Below are 21,879 nucleotides of genomic sequence, written 5' to 3' on the forward strand. Positions count from 1 at the left end.
AAACAAAGTTTCCTAAGAAGGAATGACTTAGTTGCATTGGTATTACCAAATGAATTAAAAACCAAAACAAAATCAAACTAATGAAATTTCATAAGAAAAAATGAATTAGTGGATTTAGTATTGACCTTTTAGAAGAAAAAAATGAAATAAAAACTAAATCATAATCAAAATAATGAGATTTTATAAGGAAGAATGAATTAGTGGCATTGGTGTTACCCTTAATTTGTTTTTAATAAAACAGAACAAAATTTTAAACAAACAATGACAAAATTTGCACACCATATGCACAATTTTTTTTAATATACAAGAGTAAGCATATAATAGTGGAATTTCGCAGGAAAAAAGTTTCCTAAGGAGGAATGAATTAGCGGCAAATGTATTACCTTTATAGAATAATACAGAAAATAAATTAAAAACTATATAATATATTTAAAAAATTATAAAAGAATGAACTAGTGACATTGGTATTAATCTTTAAGAACAAAGAAAAATTAAAAAAAAAGAACCTTAAAACACACAACTTTTCACTTAAACTGCACTATTTTAATATGTAAGAAATAAGCATATAATAATGTATTTTTCACACTAAAATATAATTTATACACATATTATATAATACCTACATGTATATATTTTATATTCACCCATCATCCAAAATATACCCAAAAAATCTGACAGAAAAAAAGACAGAAGCAAAAAACGGCAGAGAGTCACTGCCAGCCCAATAAGAAAACTAGTGACTGGCAGCCCAACAATGTATCGACTGACCAAAAATAGGGGTCAGTCAAAAAAAAAACTCAGCCCAATACTGGACAAACACACAGAATAGAAAAAACAATCAGCACGCATGTTGCTAAAAACAACAACAATCAGCACGCATCTTGGAGCAGCAATCAGCGGTCAAAAAGATCGACTGACCCAAATTCAGGTAACTTACATATAGCTAAAGTGAAAAGGTAATCTGTGGTACATATAGTTGAGGAGAGTTGTGATGCATCAGCAAACAAATGGAAACTGTTTCGCGTAAACTTGTGTGAATGATCTGTACTAGCTAGAGGGAACCGCAGTCGAAGTCGCCGTGGCTGTCTGAATTTCCTGTGAAGAGAACCGCCAGGGCAGCTCTGATCAACACCTTCATGAGCTTGGAGGTCGCGACGATGAGTTGTCCGTTGAGGAACGCCTGCACGGACAGCCTCAGGATCCTCGCCTTTCTCTCCTGCTCGTACGACTTGAGCGCCTCTTCGACGCTCTTAGCCGGGCTGTGGTCACCACCGCGAGCTGCGGACGCCGTTCGGGCCAAGCACCGGGCGGCCACGACAGCGTCCTCCAGGCTGAACGAGCCACCCTGGCCGATGAAAGTCCCCATGGCGTGCATGGCGTCGCCGGCGACAGTCACCGTGCCCTCCTGGAACGGCTGGAGGACCAGGTGCCACGGCGGCCGGTAGCAGAGCTGCGTCAGGCTCATGGATGACAGGTCGCAGCTTCGCACCACGTCGAGGACGTCCTCAGGGTACCCCTGCATTGCCTGCAGAGCCGCCTGCCGGATGAGCGCCGGGTTCCTGAAGCTGTTCCCTTCTGGAATGGTGGTCATGGCCCGTGCTGCCCACATAGGCAGGAACCTCGGCGGCTTCAGTCCCAGGAACTTGGCCACCACTGAGTTTGCTCCATCGCAGCCGATTACCACCTCTGCACTGATGGTTGAGTCGTCGTTGGTTGAGACGATTGGACAGCGGGTAACGGCGTCGAGAGAAATAGCTTCAGCCTGGCATCCGAAGCGGATACATCCTCCTGGTAAATGCCTGACCAGCGTTTCCACAAGGTCGCTTCTTTTCTAAGCACCGGCATTCACTCCTACACTTGAAGCGAACAGAGCATTCAGACAGAGACACAAAACCAGTATGTAGCAGTAGCTTGTAGTTGGATTTACAGATGTCTAATTTGTAAGGTTGAGGGCAGTAGCTGATGAAGCTATGTATCCAGGGTAGGATCATAGGCCTGACTTAGACACCCTTCCCTAGGACATTATCCTAAAAACAGAAGCACCGGAAAGATAGCATCATCCACTCGACTACGAGACATTCCACTCGGAAGACTCAAAGTTACTCGACCACGACAATTATCACTCGACGGACAGAAGATCTAAAGTCACTCTGCACGATAATGGTCGGACGTTTTCTTCATAGACTTAATAGGCATTTATGTCATTTAATTCCTAGCGTTACTTACCAGTAACACCCCTTCTTGATGTACCTTAAAACCCTTGTAACGTGAGCTGGCTAGGGTCTAGGCGCACTCTATATAAGTCACCTCCCTCCACTGGCACAAGGGTTCGCACCCTTGTAAACACACGCATACATAATCCAGTCGATCGCCTCCGGGCACCGAGATGTAGGGCTGTTACTTCCTCCGCGAAGGGTTTGAACTCGTAAAACTCGCGTGTACAACTTCGCCATATCTAGGATCTTGCCTCCTCATACCTACCCCCATTCTACTGTCAGTCTTAGATCCACGACAGTTGACACCCACCGTGGGGCAGGTGTCTTAGCGACTTTTTGGTGGAGTTGCGATTTTTCCAATTCTCATCATCATGGTTCCGCCGGCGGACTAGTTGAGGGCCGCGAGATCCGTCTCGGCGCGCTCGTGTTCGTCGTCGACGACTCCGCCTGACTTCAGGAAGCTCCAGTCAACGTCGATGCGCTCCCCGTCCGCGGGGCGACGCGAAAGTGCGTCCGCGGCGTCCTTCTCCGGCAACCGTCGACCCAGTATTGGTCGGTTCCTATGGTGTCCTCATCCCCCGCCGCTCGCCGGCACAAGCATTCCGGTCGGTCGCGGCTCCAGCGGTGGATGAGACACGCGGTGGCCCGCTAGTCGGCCACCTCACAGGTCGCGGCAATCGAGCCCAACGAAACTCTCTACGGCCTGTTCGACTGGCTCCGTCGAGACCGCATCCGAGTGCGACAGCAGCGATCCCGCGGCAGAAGTCTTGATGGTCAACGGACCACCTAGTCCTCCTGGCTTCCCCCGCAACGACGGTGGTAGTGGTGGCGGCGATCCGTCACGCGTTCACGAAGAGTACCGCCCCGAGCCCCTTTCTTCGCAGCGGAGGGAAGAGCTTCGCCACCGCAATATGGATGCACTTCACACTCCTATCGTTGGAGAAACCCCCGAGGCCCGGGCCTTGGAAGAAGCGTGCCTGGACAACTTGGCTGAGCGCACTCGACTAGAGAACCTGCAGCATGCACTCGACGAGCCTGGTCGGCAGCGGATCCCTGAATCCAGTCGACGGAAACTTTTTCCGCCTCAAACTCAGGTATATCGCACTCCAATTCAAAATCTCACAGTTGCAGCCTGAATAGCAGAGTCAATCCAGCCTTCCCATTCGGAGGCATGCAGGGGTTTGATGCAGATCCGGGCCTTGCTCCGAGCAGCTGGGGAACAGAACACAGTAGTGTCTCAGTCGCGGAATAGGATTCATAGCAGGTCAGTGGTGGCAGATACAGTACAGTCGGTCCACAACCCAAGATCGCCCCCGCGGCATGAAGGACGTGGGCACAGGCAAGATCAGTACAGAAACCATGAGCAATATGATCATCATCTCGGCCACGACGACCGACGTCGAGTGCCCACGCCTCCTCCAAGGAGTGGGTCATATGTGCATCGGCGACATGATGAGAGATGCCCTCACAGCGGCGAGCGAAGAATACCAGTCAACCCAAGGGAGCCAGACTTAGATGCGAGATCTATTCTCGCTCAAGGTCTGGTTGACAGGAACAAAGCACACAGAGAAGGCCATGACAGAGATTACCCGACTGGCAGTAGAGTGCATGTTTCAGGTCCCGAGTGTTTCAGCAGAGCCATCAGAGCTGCAGTGATTCCTCCCAATTTCAGGTTGGCGACTGGAGTCAGCAAATTTACGGGTGAGTCTAAGCCTGACACTTGGCTTGAGGACTACCGAGTGGCTGTACAAATAGGTGGTGGCAATGATGAAGTCGCCATGAAGCACCTTCCTCTGATGTTGGAAGGCTCGGCCAGGGCATGGCTGAACCAGTTGGCAGCCGGCAGTATATTCAGTTGGGAGGAACTCGCCCGAGTGTTTGTTAGGACTTTTGAAGGTACTTGCAAGCGACCAGCGGGGTTGACTGAATTGCAGAGTTGTGTGCAAAAACCGAATGAAACCCTAAGAGACTGTATCCAGAGATGGGTCACGTTACACCATACAGTAGAGAATGTGTCAGATCACCAAGCAGTTTGTGCCTTCAAGGAAGGCGTTAAGTATCGGGAGTTGAATCTGAAATTCGGTCGGACAGGAGATATGTCCCTGACTCGGATGATGGAGATTGCCACCAAATACGCTAACGGCGAAGAAGAAGACCGACTCCAGAGTGGCAAGCATAAAACAGTCGCCCAGGACAACGGTGGAGGTATTTCCAATCGGAAACAGAAGCATAAAGCTGAACCAGCTGCTCCTTGAGAGGCTTTAGTTGTGGCTCAAGGAAAGTTCAAGGGGAAGCCCAAAGGGCCCTGGAACCCCAAGAAAGTGAAAGATCAAGACATAAATGATGTGTTTGATTTGCCATGTCACATTCACACCAAAAAAGATGAAGAGGGTAATCCGATTTATCCTAAGCACACCACTCGGCAGTCTTGACTCCTGATCCAACAGTTCCGAGAGAAATAACCCAAGGAGAAGGAAAAAGAGTCGGACAAGGGTGAGGATAAGGAAGAGGATAATGATGGTTTTCCCAACGTCAACTCCACTCTAATGATTTTTGCTGATGTTGAGAGCAAAATTTGATTGAAAGTTATCAACAGAGAAGTGAACATGGTTGCTCCGGCAACACCAAGTTATTTGAAGTGGTCCCAGACTGCCATCACATTCGACCAGTCTGACCATCCAGTACGTATAGCCACCCCTGGGAGGCAAGCGTTGGTGGTCGACCCAGTTGTTGAAGGCACTCGTCTGACTAAAGTGCTGATGGATGGTGGTAGCGGCCTGAATATCCTTTATGCTGAAACCTTGAAGGGAATGGGGATTCCGATGTCCAAGCTCAGCGAAAGCAATATGAGTTTCCATGGTGTTATACCCGGCAAGAAGGCTGAATCACTCGGCTAGATCGCCCCTGATGTGGTTTTCGGTGATTCCAAGAATTACCGCAAAGAAAAGTTGACATTTGAAGTAGTGGATTTCAAGAGTGATTATCATGCCATTCTGGGTAGGCCTGCCTATGCACGTTTCATGGCTCATCCGTGTTACATGTACATCAGATTGAAAATGCCTGGTGATACGTCCATTTTGCATCATGCTTTTATATCGATATTTATTGCATTATGGGCTGTTATTTCAGATTATGTCACAATACTTATGGCTATTCTCTCTTATTTTACAAGGTTTACATAAGGAGGGAGAATGCCGGCAGCTGGAATTCTGGGCTAGAAAAGGAGCAAATATTAGAGACCTATTCTGCACAACTTCAAAAGTCCTGAAACTCCACGGAATACCTTATAATAAATAATGAAAAATCCTCGCCAAATATGAAGACCAGGGGGCCCACACCCAGTCCACGAGGGTGGGGGCGCGCCCTGGTGGGCCCCCTGGTGGCTCTCCGATGACCATCTTCTGCTATATGAAGTCTTTCATCGAGAAAAAAAACCAGAAGCAACCTTTCGGGACGAAACTCCGCCGCCGTGAGGCAGAACCTTGGCGGAACCAATCTAGGGCTCCGGCAGAGCTGTTCTGCTGGGGAAACTTCCCTCCCGGAGGGGGAAATCATCGCCATCATCATCACCAACGCTCCTCTCATCGGAAGAGGGCAATCTCCATCAAAATCTTCATCAGTACCATCTCATCTCAAAACCCTAGTTCATCTCTTGTATCCAATTCTTGTCTCCAAATCCGGGATTGGTGCCAGTAGGTTGCTAGGAGTGTTAATTACTCCTTGTAGTTGATGCTAGTTGGTTTAATTGGTGGAAGATCATATGTTCAGATCCTTTATGCATATTATTAGCCCTCTGATTATGAACATGAATATGCTTTGTGAGTAGTTACGTTTGTTCCTGAGGACAAGGGAGAAGTCTTGCTATTAGTAGTCATGTGAATTTGGTATTCGTTTGATATTTTGATGAGATGTATGTTGTCTAGCCTCTAGTGGTGTTATGTGAACGTCGACTACATAACACTTCACCATTATTTGGGCCTAGAGGAAGACATTGGGAAGTAATAAGTAGATGATGGGTTGCTAGAGTGACAGAAGCTCAAACCCTAGTTTATGCGTTGCTTCGTAAGGGACTAATTTGGATCCATATGTTTCATGCTATGGTTAGGTTTACCTTAATACTTTTGTTGTAGTTGTTGATGCTTGCAATAGAGGTTAATCATAAGTGGGATGCTTGTTCAAGTAAGAACATCACCCAAGCACCGCTCCACCCACATGTCAAATTATCAAAGTACCGAAAGCGAATCATATGAACGTGATGAAAACTAGCTTGACAATATTCCCAAGTGTCCTCGGGAGCGCTTTTACTTATATAAGAGTTTGTCCAGGCTTGTCCTTTGATACAAAAAGGATTGGGCCACCTTGCTGCACTTTATTTACTTTTGTTACTTGTTGCTCGTTACAAATTATCTTATCACAAAACTATCTGTTACCACTTATTTCAGTACTTGCAGAGAATACCTTGCTGAAAACCGCTTATCATTTCCTTTTGCTCCTCGTTGGGTTCGACACTCTTACTTATCGAAAGGACTACGATAGATCCCCTATACTTGTGGGTCATCAAGACTCTTTTCTGGCGCCGTTGCCGGGGAGTGAAGCGCCTTTGGTAGGTGGACTTTGGTAAGGAAAAATTTATATAGTATGCTGAAATTTACTGTCACTTGTTACTATGGAAAGTAATCCTCTGAGGGGCTTGTTCGGGGTATCTTCACCCCGACCAGTAGAGCAAAGAGTTGCTCCTCAACCTACTGAACCTATTGAAAATGAAATTCCTTATGAGTATCCTTCGGGTATGATAGAAAAACTGCTAGCTAATCCTTTTACAGGAGATGGAACAAAGCATCCTGATGAACACCTAATATATGTGGATGAAGTTTGTTGATTATTTAAGCTTGCAGGTATACCCAATAATGTTGCTAAGAAGAAGGTCTTCCCTTTATCTTCGAAGGGAGACGCATTAACATGGTATAGGCTATGTGATGATACGAGATCACGGAACTATAGAAGATTGAAATTGGAATTTCATCAAAAGTATTACCCTATGCATCTTGTTCATCGTGACTGCAATTATATATATAATTTTTGGCGTCGTGAAGGAAAAAGCATCGCTCAAGCTTGGGGGGAGGCTTAAATCAATGTTATATTCATGCCCCAATCATGAGCTCCCAAGAGAAACAATTATTCAAAAAATTTATGCTCGGCTTTCTAAAAATAATCGCACCATGCTCGATACTTCTTGTGCTAGCTCTTTTATGATGAAGACTATTGGATTTAGATGGGATTTATTGGATAGAATTAAACGCAACACTGAAGATTGGGATCTCGAAGAAGGTAAGGAGTCAGGCATGACACCTAAGTTTGATTGTGTTAAATCTTTTATGGATACCGATATTTTCCATAAGTTTAGCACTAAATATGGACTTGATTCTGAGATAGTAGCTTCTTTCTGTGAATCTTTTGCTACTTATGTTGATCTCCCTAAGGAGAAGTGGTTTAAATATCATCCTCCGATAGAAGTAAAAGTAGCCGCACCTATTAAAGTTGAAGAAAAGACTGTCACTTATAATGATCCTATTGTTCCTACTTGTTATGTTGAGAAACCACCTTTCCCTGTTAGGATAAAGGATCATGCTAAAGCTTCAACTGTGGTTCGTAAAAGCAATATTAAAACATATACACCTCCTGAGCAAGTTAAAGTTGAACCTAATATTGCTATTGTTAAAGATCTCTTGTCTGATAATATTGATGGGCATGTTATTCAGTTCTGTGGTGAAACTGCTAGAATTGCTAAACCTTGTGCTAAAGATAAAAATAGACCTGTGGTAGGCGTGCCTGTTATTTCTGTTAAAATGGGAGAACATTGTTATCATGGCTTATGTGATATGGGTGCTAGTGCTAGTGCAATACCTATTGACTTATACAAAGAAATTATGCATGACATTGCACCTGTTGAGTTAGAAGAAATTGATGTCACTATTAATCTTGCTAATAGAGATACTATTTCACCAATGGGAATTGTTAGAGATGTTGAAGTCTTGTGTGGGAAAACTAAATATCCTGCTGATTTTCTTACTCTTGGTTCCCCACAAGATAGCTTTTGTCCCATTATATTTGGTAGACCCTTCTTGAATACTGTTAATGCTACCATAGATTGCACAAGGGATGTTGTTACTGTCGGCTTAGATGATATGACTCATGAGTTTAATTTCTGTAAATTTAGTAAACAATACCGTGAAGAAGAATTGCCTAGTTAGGATGATATTATTGGCCTTGCTTCTGTTGCCGTACCTCCTAGTGATCCTTTAGAACAATATTTGCTAGACCATGAGAATGATATGTTTATGAATGAAAGAAGGGAAATAGATGAAGTATTCTTTAAACAGGAACCTATTCTGAAACACAATTTGCCTGTTGAAATCCTAGGGGATCCCCCTCCACCTAAGGGTGATCCCGTGTTTGAGCTTAAACTGTTGCCTGATAATCTTAAATATGCTTATCTTGATGAAAAGAAGATATATCATGTTATTATTAGTGCTAACCTTTCAGAGCATGAAGAAGAAAGATTATTGAAAACTCTGAAGAAGCACCGTGCTACTATTGGATATACTCTTGATGATCTTAAGGGCATTAGTCCCGCTCTATGTCAACATAAAATAAATTTGGAAGCAGATGCCAAACCAGGTTGTGATCCTCAACGACGTCTGAATCCTAAAATGAAAGAAGTGGTAAGAAAAGAAATACTAAAGCTTCTGGAGGCAGGTATAATTTATCCCGTTGCTGATAGTCAGTGGGTAAGTCATGTTCATTATGTCCCTAAGAAGGGAGGTATTACTGTTGTTCCTAATGATAAAGATGAATTGATTCCACAAAGAATTATTACAGATTATAGGATGGTAATTGATTTCTGCAAATTAAATAAGGCTACTAAGAAAGATCATTGCCCCTTACCTTTTATCGATCAAATGCTAGAAAGATTATGCAAACATACACACTACTGCTTTCTAGATGGTTATTCTGGTTTCTCTCAAATACCTGTGTCGGCTAAAGATCAATCAAAGACTACTTTTACATGCCCTTTTGGTACTTTTGCTTATAGACGTATGCCTTTTGATTTATAACAGAGTAGCAATCACACACTTATTACATCGAGTGTCTCAAAAGAGAACTTATTACAATAAATATGGCTTAAGGCCATCTAATAACGATAACAGCGGAAGGCTTGGAAGATAAGTGAGTCCATCAACTCCAATGACATCACTGAGTATAGAACCACGACCTAAAACACCTTAATCGTCGTCTGAAAAGTCTGCAACATTAACGTTGCAGTCCGAAACGGGCCAGCACATGGAAGATGCTGGCAAAATAACGCATAGAGAGTGGAATGAAATAGGCTAATCTATATGCATATTTGGCTGGTGGAAAGCTCTATGGTTACAGTTTTGTGTAAAGCCAATTTTTCCCTACTGCAAAGGAATAAATTTTATTTAACTATCATGGTAGTTGTTAAACATTGAGAATGGTTGACAGCATTCTCAATCCCAATTAAGCATCATCATTAACAAAACCCAACAAATTTAATTTTAGAGTAACATGTTGAGATTCACATGATAATCCAGGTACTAGATACTCAAGATGTCCATAACCGGGGACACGGCTAATCATGATTAGTTTATACACTCTGCAGAGGTTTGCGCACTTTTCCCCACAAGACTCGATCGCCTCCGTTTGGTTTCTCGCACTACATGGTGTTTGAGAAGACGGATGACCGAGACATAGTCTTTCAGAAGCGCTAGCACCTTACGATCGGGTAGACCGTTACACCTACTTTCCCCTACATCTGCTAGTCTACCACTGTAAGAGTTCGCACGACTTAATCAACTATGCTAGAGCCCATAATAGCTTGTGGCTGCACACGGAAGTTTCTAGCATGAATAATCTCATGATCCCTTTAAGCCTGGGTGGCGGTCCAAAAGAAAACAGGCAATCGCTGGAATACCCAGGTGCCTCAATCCACCCAGATGTGTATTTAAGTTGCCACCTTAAATAAACCATTAGTTAACAATCTCACATCTGTCATGGATACACTCACCCAATCCACGTCTACTAGCATAGCATGGCAATATAGGCAAACGTAGAAGTAACTTCCAAAGGTTTGATAATAACAGGTAATAGGTACTACCTCAACTACTTCCCAAACCCACAATTTAATTAGATCCTAATCATGCAATGTGTGAGGTTTGATCTAATGCAATAAAACTGGGTAGAGGAAAAGGACATGATCAAAGTGTTACTTGCCTTGCTGATGATCCGGGAAACCTAGCGATTCAAAGTAGCAAGCGGCGCACTCCGGGTACTCTATCGCAAACAAACAAGCATACAATAAGTACTCAACTAATGCACAGGTAAAACTAAAATAAGAGATATAACCAGAAAGTTCATCTTAAGAACTCCGGTTGGCAAAAAGAATCAAAACGAACGAAGCAACGAAAGGCAAACGGCAAAAGAAAAAGGCTTTGTTTACTATTCTGGATCTAGGGCAATTTTTATAGTGGCAAAAACTTGTTTAAGTTGGCTAAACAGAAAGAGGGTTTCGTGACGAAACTCCAGGTGCTTGAATCGCCTGATTCCGATAAACGAGCGAAAAGTTAGACTAAAACGAAAATCGGATTAGAAATCACGATCTGAAAAATCGCGGATTTAATCCGAGAAAAAGAAAAACGACAAACGTTCGTTAAAACAAACGAACGGATGAACGCTCGCTAATTAAATAAACCAGAAAAACCGATCTATTAAAAAAACCGAAACTAAAAAAACGAACAAAACAGTCGGAAAACCGAACGGTTTTTTGAGAAAAACCGGCGGCGGCGAGACAACCTCCGGCGGCGGATCCGGCGGGCGGCGATGTCGGCGGCGGCGGCGCTCCAGCGGGCGGTGGCGGCCTAGGGTTAGGGTTGGGGAGGGGCACGGCTTGGGCTTGGCCTGGGGCCTCCGGCGCTATAAAAAGGCCCGGCCAGGCGGAGTCCTGGCCGGTTACGGCCCAAGGTCGGTTCAGACTTTTTTGTAAATAGTTACGCTCGAAAAAAAAGAAAAGAAATACTAAACGGACTTCAAAAATCCCGAAATAAATTTTCCCCGACTTCTAAAATCAAGCCACACAGGATGAACATTTATTTGGGGCCTAAATGCAATTTTAAAAAACACGCATTTTTCCTAAATTCAAATAAAATAGCAAATAAAACCAAAAAAATCTTATTTGATTTTTTATTAAATCCCCAATATTTATTTTATTTTGGGAAAGTCATTTTATTCCCTCTCTCATAATTGTTATAATAGAAATATTTGAAGATAAAATAAATAAAATCAAATGATCCTATTTTCAAAATTTGAGACAACTCAAATATGAAAATAACGAAATCCCCAACTCTCTCCGAGGGTCCTTGAGTTGCGTGAAATTTCTAGGATCAACCAAAATGCAATAAATATGATATGCAATGATGACCTAATGTATAAAATTCCAAATTGAAAATTTGGGATGTTACAAACCTACCCCCCTTAAGATGAATCTTGCCCTCGAGATTCGGGTTGGCTAGAAAATAGGTGAGGGTGGTCCTTCAGCAAATCTTCCTCTCGTTCCCAGGTGGCTTCATCCTCCGTGTGGTGGCTCCACTGAACCTTGCAAAACTTGATAACCTTACTGCGGGTGACTCGACTGGCATACTCTAGAATCTTAACTGGTTTCTCCTCATAGGTCAAATCACTGTCCAACTGAATTGCTTCCAGTGGTACCGTATCTCTTAGCGGTATATCAACCATCTCTGCATGGCACTTCTTCAACTGGGATACGTGGAACACATCGTGATGTCCTGACAATCCTTCGGGCAATTCCAACTTATAGGCTACTTCTCCCATACGCTCCAAAACTTTGTATGGGCCTACAAAACGTGGCGCTAACTTTCCCTTAACTCCAAAGCGCTTAACTCCTCGAAGTGGTGATACTCGAAGATAAACTCGGTCTCCGACTTCGTAAACTGTCTCCTTGCGTTTAGAATCTGCATAACTCTTCTGCCTGGATTGAGCTACCTTGAGCCTATCGCGAATCAATTTCACTTTCTGTTCAGACTCCTTTATCAGATCCGGTCCAAACAACTGGCGGTCTCCAACTTCATCCCAAGACAATGGGGTCCTGCACCTCCTTCCGTACAAGGCTTCGAAAGGGGCCATCTTCAACTGGATTGATATGTTGTTGTAAGAGAACTCTACATATGGCAAATTCTCGTCCCAACTAGATCCGTAATCTAACGCACAAGCTCTTAGCATATCCTCCAAAATCTGATTGACTCTCTCGGTCTGTCCATCTGTCTGCGGGTGGAAAGCTGTGCTAAACTCCAGTCTGGTACCCAAAGTTTCATGCAACTGATTCCAGAACTTTGAGGTGAATTGGGTTCCTCTATATGATACTATGCTCCTTGGAACTCCATGCAGACAAACGATTCTAGTCATGTATATCTTTGCCAACTTTGCACTGGTATAGGTAGTCTTCACTGGAATGAAATGAGCTACCTTTGTCAAATGATCGACTACAACCCATATCGAGTCATAGCCTAAACATGTTCTGGGCAATCCTGTAACAAAATCCATGCCTAACTTATCCCACTTCCATTCGGGTATCGGCAATGGTTGTAGCAATCCTGCTGGCTTCTGATGCTCTGCCTTTACTCTCTGACATACATCACAAACTGCTACATACTCCGCAATATCCTTCTTCATTCCGGTCCACCAGAAAGTATCCTTCAAATCCAAATACATCTTGGTATTTCCTGGGTGAATCGAATATGGTGACTCATGGGCCTCTTGCGGAATCAACTTCCTGATCTCCGAATCATTAGGCACATAAACATGGTCTTCAAACCATAAGGTATCGTGCTCATCTTCACGAAATCCCTTAGCTCATTTTCTCTTTTATAGAGGCAATCTCCTTGTCAGTCTTCTAGGCTTCTCTGATCTTATCCACCAAAGTAGACTGAATCTCCAATGCTGCTACATAGCCTCTCGGACTATCTCCAAACATAGGTCACGAAGATTTTCAGCTAACTCCCTTGGTAAATCTCCTGTCATTAGGGTGTTGACATGGCTCTTACGGCTTAACGCGTCAGCTACTACGTTTGGCTTTCTGGGGTGATAATGCAATTTCATATCATAATCCTTGATGAGCTCCAACCATCTACTTTGTCTGAGGTTCAACTCCTTCTGGGTGAAAATATACTTCAAACTCTTGTGATCCGTGTACACCTCACAATGGTTTCCAATCAGAAAGTGTCTCCAAGTCTTCAATGCATGCACTACGGCTGCTAATTCCAAATCATGCGTAGCATAATTCAACTCATGGGGCTTAAGCTATCGTGAGGCATATGAAACAACTCTTCCTTCCTGCATAAGCACTGCTCCAAGTCCTCGACGTGAAGCGTCACAATACATCTCATAATCCTTGGTCTGATCCGATAAAATCAACACTGGTGAGGTAACCAAACGTTTCTTCAACTCCTGGAAACTAGCCTCACATTCCTCAGTCCATTTGAACTTGGTATCCTTCTTCAACAACTCCGTCATAGGCTTCGCAATCTTTGAGAAATTCTCAATAAACCTCCGGTAGTATCCTGCGAGTCCAAGAAAACTCCGGATCTCTCCAACTGTTGTTGGGGCTTCCCAATTGGTCACAGTATCAACTTTAGTGGGATCTACTGCTATACCTTCTCCGGATATAACGTGTCCGAGAAATCCAACTTCTTTCAACCAAAACTCACATTTGCTAAACTTGGCATATAATTGATGTTCTCTGAGCTTTCCAAGAACCAAACGCAAATGCTCCTTATGCTCCTCTTCATTCTTCGAGTAAACCAGGATATCATCAATGAACACTACGACGAACTTATCCAAGAACTCCATAAACACTTTGTTCATCATGTTCATAAAATATGCAGGTGCGTTAGTCAGACCAAATGACATAACGGTATACTCGTACAGCCCATACCTGGTGGTAAAAGCCGTCTTAGGTATATCCTGTTCTCGAATCTTCAACTGGTGGTATCCTGATCGCAGATCGATCTTGGAAAATACCTTAGCTCCTTGCAATCGATCAAACAGATCATTGATCATTGGTAGTGGGTACTTGTTCTTGATGGTTACTTCATTCAATCCTCGATAATCAACAACCATCCTTAACGATCCATCCTTCTTCTCCACTAGAAGTACTGGCGATCCCCAAGGCGAAGAACTTGGGCGAATATATCCTTTATCCAGTAACTCCTTAATCTGCTTCTTAATCTCCACCAAATCCTTTGCGGGCATCCTATATGGTCTCTTTGATATTGGCCCTGTGCCTGGCAAAAGCTCAATCAAAAACTCAATATCTCTATCCGGTGGCATGCCTGGCAACTCTTCTGGAAATACATCAGGGAAATCCTTCACTACTGGTACTTCCTCCTGCACAACTCCTGTTAAACAATTTACTTGAGTCCTCTTCGGCACATGCCGGGATACATACTTGATCCTTCTCCCTTCTGGGGTGGTAAGCAAGATCGACTTACTGGCGCAATCGATGTTTCCTCCATACATCGACAACCAATCCATACCCAGAATTACATCCAAACCTTGTGATTCCAATATTATCAAATCTGAGGGAAACACATGCCTACCTATACTTAATGGCACTTGAAAACATCCTTGGCTAGCCATATACTCCGCTCCTGGTGAGCTTACTAACATAGGTGTTCTAAGAACTTTGGTGGGCAGGTTATACTTATCCACAAATCCCCTTGATATGTATGAATGCGATGCACCAGTATCAAAAAGAACGAGTGCAGTAAATGACTTAACCAAAAACTTACCGATTACTGCATCCGGCTGCTCTTCAACCTCCTCCACGTTAACGTGGTTCACCTGTCCCCTGTTGAAAGGGTTCGGCTTCTTCCCAGAGCTTCCATTGCCATTACCATTCTGTGATTCAGGACATTCATTGGCATAATGTCCGGTCTTCTGGCACTTAAAACAAGTGACTTGGCTCAGGTCTCTCTTGGCTGGGGTCGATGGGTTGGTGCGGTTCTGGCCGTTGCTTCCTCCATTCCATTACCATTCTTGGTGCCATTGTGATTGTGCGAGCTACCTCCTCCATGGGTATGCTGAAAATGTCCTCCCGGTCTAGGGGTAAAACGTGGCTTCTGCTGAGCTCCTGAATTGTGCTTCCCTTGTCCATACTTCCTCTTGCGATTCTCAATCTGCTGCTGCTTCCCTTCAATCATGAGAGCACGATCTACCAACTCCTGGTAGTTGTTGAAGGTTGCTACCATCAACTGCATGCTCAACTCATCATTCAGTCCTTCCAGAAACTTCTCCTGCTTAGCTGCATCCGTAGCAACGTCATCTGGGGCATAACGTGCTAATTTACTAAAGTCCTCCACATACTGGCCAACTGTCCGTCCTCCTTGGCGCAAGTTGCGAAACTCTCGCTTCTTCATGGCCATAGCTCCTGCTGAAACATGGGCAGTTCGAAAAGCCTGCTGAAACTGGTCCCACGTGACAGTGTCGACAGGGAAAGTGGCTGTGAAATTCTCCCACCATGATGTTGCGGGTCCTTCAAGCTGATGTGCGGCAAACTTCACCTTTTCCGCATCCGTGCATCCTGCTGTGGTCAACTCTCTAGCTGTCTTGCGGAGCCAATCATCTGCTACTATCGGCTCGGTGCTACTGGAAAACACCGGCGGATTCAGCCTAAGAAAATGGGCTAAGTGATCAACAGGTGGTGGTGGTGGTGGTGGGTTGTTGTTGTTGTTGTTCCCCTGATTCTGATTCTGGACTAGCAACTGCATCAATGTGTTCTGCTGCTGGATCAACTGGGTGAGCTCCGGTGGGAAAGTAAATCCGGGGTCACGTCTCAGTGGCATCTGAGGGTTTAGAAAAGATGAGATTTAAGAATAGAGGGGGTCTAAAGAGAAAACACTACCCATATGCACATGAGGCAAAAGCAAACAATTCACTTCATTCAATCAATCAAACAAGGGCATACAATCGATCTAACTATCGCAAAAGTGCTCGGACTACTATATTTACATGGTGGACTACTACTACTGATGAGGTGGTCTACTAGAAATATTCTTCGTTTGCAGACTCCATTATATCTGCTCCAACTTCATCAACATAGTCATCATCGCTATCATCTGGATCTGAGTCGGTGTCGTCGATGATGATGTAGTCTTCCGGGCGAATCTCCTTGGGTTCTTCGTCTTCTTCTACTGGTGTAGGGCCTCCCATAAATATTCCGATCTTCTTGATCAGATCGTCATTCTTCTCCACTAATACTTCGATTTCCTCTTCATAATCTTCACGTGTAGCCTTGAGTTCTTCCTCCAGTTCCTTGATTCTTGTCCTTGCCTTCTTCAGATCTATCATGTCGGCGCACATCTGGTTCTCCTGACGTCGAATGTGCTGATTTAACTCCTGGATAAAAGCTGCAACTGATCTATCCTTCCTGGTGCTGATCATCTCCCAGTGCTCATCTCGGCGCCCACAAATCTGGTAGATAGTATCCTTGAGATCATTGCGGTAACTTCTCCAATGCGTCCCATGGCGATGTGAGCTGCCATGCTCTTTCCTAGACTCCAAGTTGGTGCATCAAAAGAAAACTCTATGGGCTCAGTGACTGGCATGAACGTCCTTCCTGGAACTTGAACTTGAATCATCCAGCGCTCTTCTTCAGGTAAAGTGGCGTTGTAGGTTCCGGTGAAGCTTGGTACTCCTATGTTCAGGTATCTAGTGACTTCCTTCAAGTGACGTCCAAAGGGTGTATCTTCATCCGGTTGCGTGAACTTGTTCCTTGCATCCGCCATCCTAAAAGAGTAGAAAAGATGAGAAGTCAGAAAGAGAAGAGAGTGAGTAGTGATCTAGGTCTTTAGCTTAGTGGTCGTGTCCTACAGTCAGCGTGTGCTCTGATACCATCTTGTAGCGACCAGACCTCAAACGGTCCAATCTCTGTGCTCAGGTGTCATCCCTGGATCAGTAATGCTGACACCACACAGTACTTGAAGGATTTATAACAGAGTAGCAATCACACACTTATTACATCGAGTGTCTCAAAAGAGAACTTATTACAATAAATATGGCTTAAGGCCATCTAATAACGATAACAGCGGAAGGCTTGGAAGATAAGTGAGTCCATCAACTCCAACGGCATCACTGAGTATAGAACCACGACCTAAAACACCTTAATCGTCGTCTGAAAAGTCTGCAACATTAACGTTGCAGCCCGAAACGGGTCAGCACATGGAATATGCTGGCAAAGTAACACATAGAGAGTAATGGAATGAAATAGGCTATTCTATATGCATATTTGGCTGGTGGAAAGCTCTATGGTTACAGTTTTGCGTAAAGCCAATTTTTCCCTACTGCAAAGGAATAAATTTTATTTAACTATCATGGTAGTTGTTAAACATTGAGAATGGTTGACAGCATTCTCAATCCCAATTAAGCATCATCATTAAACAAAACCCAACAAAATTAATTTTAGAGTAACATGTTGAGATTCACATGATAATCCAGGTACTAGATACTCAAGATGTCCATAACCGGGGACACGGCTAATCATGATTAGTTTATACACTCTGCAGAGGTTTGCGCACTTTTCCCCACAAGACTCGATCGCCTCCGTTTGGTTTCTCGCACTACATGGTGTTTGAGAAACGGATGACCGAGACATAGTCTTTCAGAAGCGCTAGCACCTTACGATCGGGTAGACCGTTACACCTACTTTCCCCTACATCTGCTAGTCTACCACTGTAAGAGTTCGCACAACTTAATCAACTATGCTAGAGCCCATAATAGCTTGTGGCTGCACACGGAAGTTTCTAGCATGAATAATCTCATGATCCCTTTGAGCCTGGGTGGCGGTCCAAAAGAAAACAGGCAATCGCTGGAATACCCAGGTGCCTCAATCCACCCAGATGTGTATTTAAGTTGCCACCTTAAATAAACCATTAATTAACAATCTCACATCTGTCATGGATACACTCACCCAATCCACACCTACTAGCATAGCATGGCAATATAGGCAAACGTAGAAGTAATTCCCAAAGGTTTGATAATAACAGGTAATAGGTACTACCTCAACTACTTCCCAAACCCACAATTTAATTAGATCCTAATCATGCAATGTGTGAGGTTTGATCTAATGCAATACAACTGGGTAGAGGAAGAAAACATGATCATAGTGTTACTTGCCTTGCTGATGATCCGGGAAACCTAGCGATTCAAAGTAGCAAGCGGCGCACTCCGGGTACTCTATCGCAAACAAACAAGCATACAATAAGTACTCAACTAATGCACAGGTAAAACTCAAATAAGAGATATAACCAGAAAGTTCATCTTAAGAACTCCGGTTGGCAAAAAGAATCAAAAGGAACGAAGCAACGAAAGACAAACGGCAAAAGAAAAAGGCTTCGTTTACTATTTTGGATCTAGGGCAATTTTTACAGTGGCAAAAACTTGTTTAAGTTGGCTAAACGGAAAGAGGGTTCCGAGATGAAACTTCAGGCGCTTGAATCGCCTGATTTTGATAAACGAGCGAAAAGTTAGACTAAAACGAAAATCGGATCAGAAATCGCGATCTGAAAAATCGCGGATTTAATCCGAGAAAAAGAAAAACGACGAACGTTCATTAAAATGAACAAACGTACGAACACTCGCTAATTAAATAAACCGGAAAAACCGATCTATTAAAAAACCGAAACTAATAAAATGAACAAAACCGTCGGAAAACCGAACGGTTTTTCAAGAAAGACCGGCGGCGGTGAGACAAGCTCCGGCGGCGTATCCGTCGGGCGGCGATGTCGGCGGCGGCGACGCTCCGGCGGGCGGCGGCGGCGGCGCGGGCGGCGGCGGCGGCCTAGGGTTAGGGTTGGGGCGAGGCGCGGCTTGGGCTTGGCCTGGGGCCTCGGGCGCTATAAAAAGGCCCGACCAGGCGGAGTCCTGGCCGGTTACGGCCCAAGGTCGGTTCGGACTTTAAAAAAATAGTTACGCTCGAAAAAACAAAAGGAATACTAAACGGACTCCAAAAATCCTGAAATAAATTTTCCCCGGTTCTAAAATCAAGCCGCACAGGATGAACATTTAGTTTGGGCCTAAATGCAATTTTGAAAAACGCGCATTTTTCCTAAATTCAAATAAAATAGCGAATAAAACCAAATAAAATCTTATTTGACTTTTTTATTAAATCCCCAATATTTCTTTTATTTTGGGAAAGTCATTTTATTCCCTCTCTCATAATTTTTATAATAGAAATATTTGAAGATAAAATAAATAAAATCAAATGATCCTATTTTCAAAATTTGAGACAACTCAAATATGAAAATAACGAAATCCCCAACTCTCTCCGAGGGTCCTTGAGTTGCGTGAAATTTCTAGGATCAACCAAAATGCAATAAACATGATATGCAATGATGATCTAATGTATAACATTCCAAATTGAAAATTTTGGATGTTACAAAAGATTTGTGAGGTTTTCATGGATGACTTTTCCGTCTATGGATCTTCTTTTGATGATTGCTTGAGCAATCTTGATCGAGTTTTGCAGAGATGTGAAGAAACTAATCTTGTCTTGAATTGGGAAAAGTGCCACTTTATGGTAAATGAGGGTATTGTCTTGGGGCACAAAGTTTCTGAAAGAGGTATTGAAGTTGATAAAGCCAAGGTTGATGCTATTGAAAAGATGTCATGTCCCAAGGACATCAAAGGTATAAGAAGTTTCCTTGGTCACGCCGGATTTTATAGGAGGTTCATTAAGGACTTCTCAAAAATTTCTCGGCCTCTAACTAATTTATTACAAAAAGATATACCATTTGTCTTTGATGATGATTGTGTAGAAGCATTTGAAATACTTAACAAAGCATTAGTCTCTGCACCTATTGTTCAGCCACCTGATTGGAATTTACCCTTTGAAATTATGTGTGATGCTAGCGATTATGCTGTAGGTGCTATTCTAGGGCAAAGAGTTGATAAGAAATTAAATGTTATCCATTATGCTAGTAAGACTCTAGACAATGCTCAAAGAAATTATGCTACTACTGGAAAATTACTTTTAGAAGTTGTATTTGCTTGTTATAAGTTCAGACCTTATATTGTTGATTCTAAAGTAACTATCCACACTGATCATGCTGCTACTAAATATCTTATGGAGAAGAAAGATGCTAAACCTAGACTTATTAGATGGGTTCTCTTGCTACAAGAATTTGATTTACATATTGTTGATAGAAGAGGAGCTGAGAACCCCGTTGCAGACAACTTATCTAGGTTAGAGAATGTTCATGACCCACTACCTATTGATGATAGCTTTCCTGATGAACAATTAAATGTCATAAGTACTTCTCGTAGTACCCCTTGGTATGCTGATTATGCTAATTACATAGTTGCTAAATTTGTACCACCTAGCTTCACATACCAACAAAAGAAAAAGTTCTTCTATGATTTGAGACATTACTTTTGGGATGACCCACATCTTTATAAAGAAGGAGTAGATGGTGTTATTAGATGTTGTGTACCTGAGCATGAACAGGAACAGATCCTACGCAAGTGCCACTCCGAAACTTATGGAGGACACCATGCGGGAGGTAGAACTGCACATAAGGTATTGCAATCCGGTTTTTATTGGCCTACTCTCTTCAAGGATGCCCGTAAGTTTGTCCTATCTTGTGATGAATGTCAAAGAATTGGTAATATTAGTAGACGTCAAGAAATGCCTATGAATTATTCACTTGTTATTGAACCATTTGATGTTTGGGGCTTTGATTATATGGGACCTTTTCCTGCCTCTAATGGATATACACATATTTTAGTTGTTGTTGATTACGTTACTAAGTGGGTAGAAGCTATTCCAACTAGTAGTGCTGATCATAGCACTTCTATTAAAATGCTTAAAGACGTTATTTTTCCGAGGTTTGGAGTCCCTAGATATGTAATGACTGATGGTGGTTCACATTTTATTCATGGTGCTTTCCGTAAAATGCTTGCTAAATATGACGTCAATCATAGAATTGCTCCGTATCACCCATAGTCTACTGGTCAAGTAGAATTGAGTAATAGAGAACTCAAATTAATTTTGCAAAAGACTGTCAATAGGTCTAGAAAGAATTGGTCCAAGAAACTTGATGATGCATTATGGGCCTATAGAACTGCATATAAAAATCCTATGGGTATGTCTCCGTATAAAATGGTATATGGAAAAGCATGTCACTTACCTCTCGAACTAGAACATAAGGCATATTGGGCTATTAAAGAGCTCAACTATGATTTCAAACTTGCCGGTGAAAAGAGGTTATTTGATATTGGCTCACTTGATGAATGGAGAACCCAAGCTTATGAAAATGCCAAGTTGTTTAAAGAAAAGGTTAAAAGATGGCATGACAAAAGGATACAAAAGCATGAGTTTAATGTAGGTTATTATGTATTGCTATACAACTCTCGTTTAAGATTTTTTGCAGGGAAACTTCTCTCTAAATGGGAAGGCCCCTATGTTATCGAGGAGGTCTATCGTTCCGGTGCCATAAAAATCAACAACTTCGAAGGCACAAATCCGAAGGTGGTAAACAGTCAAAGAATCAAACACTATATCTCAGGTAATCCCATA

The 21,879-nt window shown here is 43.1% G+C and overlaps 1 pseudogene; it reads right to left on the bottom strand.

Annotated features, from left to right (window-relative positions):
* Positions 1-1,051: 1,051 nt before the first annotated feature.
* LOC123185514 (monooxygenase 1-like) overlaps positions 1,052-21,879 on the bottom strand; it is a 57,128-nt pseudogene continuing 36,300 nt past the window's right edge.

This window comes from Triticum aestivum, chromosome 2A (genome assembly GCF_018294505.1).
Source record: "Triticum aestivum cultivar Chinese Spring chromosome 2A, IWGSC CS RefSeq v2.1, whole genome shotgun sequence".
Taxonomy (NCBI): Eukaryota; Viridiplantae; Streptophyta; class Magnoliopsida; order Poales; family Poaceae; genus Triticum; species Triticum aestivum.